Raw genomic sequence first — 909 nt, 5'->3', positions numbered from 1 at the left:
GCGCTCTTTCTAGTGTCTCTGTCATAGTTTCCGAGTGGTCGGCTAATATTTTAACTGAATTAGTTCTTGCTGCTCGAGACACAAACACGTTTTCATATTTTTTATAAGATTTTCAGAAATAGTTTTCGCAGTTTCTCTAAGAACGTTGTGAGAACTACACTGTAAGATATGTACACTGGCAGATATAACGTACGTTAAATGCCTTTCAACCAACGAGTATTGACAACGGAATAGACACACAGATAATCTAGATTAGATTGCCTTTCTTTTCACGGAATTTTTATTTATAGCTATGTATATTAAGGCCACTAATTATGGATCACCCTTGAAAAAATAATTTATATTTTTATCTAGAACGATATCAAACATTTAATGAAATATTTAATATTTATGATCGATCATAAAGATTACATTATGAATGATTTTATTTCAATTCGGTACCGTTTTATACGTTTTAACTGTAATTAAATGAAGTAATGACAATTATCCGCAATTAAACCTCATGTACTACTTGGGGATCAGTTCCAAATGCTTTATCCTTTTTGGATTTAGTTTCCATTGAACATGATATTGACTTTTTTCATGAAATCTAATGCTATTTACTACCTCCTGTAAAAGACATGAAATAATTCTGATGATATTACACTTTGAATGAATTTTTATATGTATATATCCTACTTTATGTCTCATGTTTTATTATTTAACGACGTTAATAAAATGTACAGCCTTATCGATAATAAGTAAAAAATAGTTGACACTTGAAAAAGATAAAATATATGCTAAAAAATCTTGTGATATGTTATTTCTTAAAAAATACTATAATTATTTAAATATACAACGCTATAATTATTTAAATATATAATGTTGTATAACGTATGTATATGCCCTTCAACCAGCAAGTATTGAACG

Source organism: Trachymyrmex cornetzi, unplaced genomic scaffold (assembly GCF_001594075.2).
Source record: "Trachymyrmex cornetzi isolate Tcor2-1 unplaced genomic scaffold, Tcor1.1 scaffold840, whole genome shotgun sequence".
Classification (NCBI taxonomy): domain Eukaryota; kingdom Metazoa; phylum Arthropoda; class Insecta; order Hymenoptera; family Formicidae; genus Trachymyrmex; species Trachymyrmex cornetzi.
Note: the sequence above shows the minus strand (reverse complement) of the source record.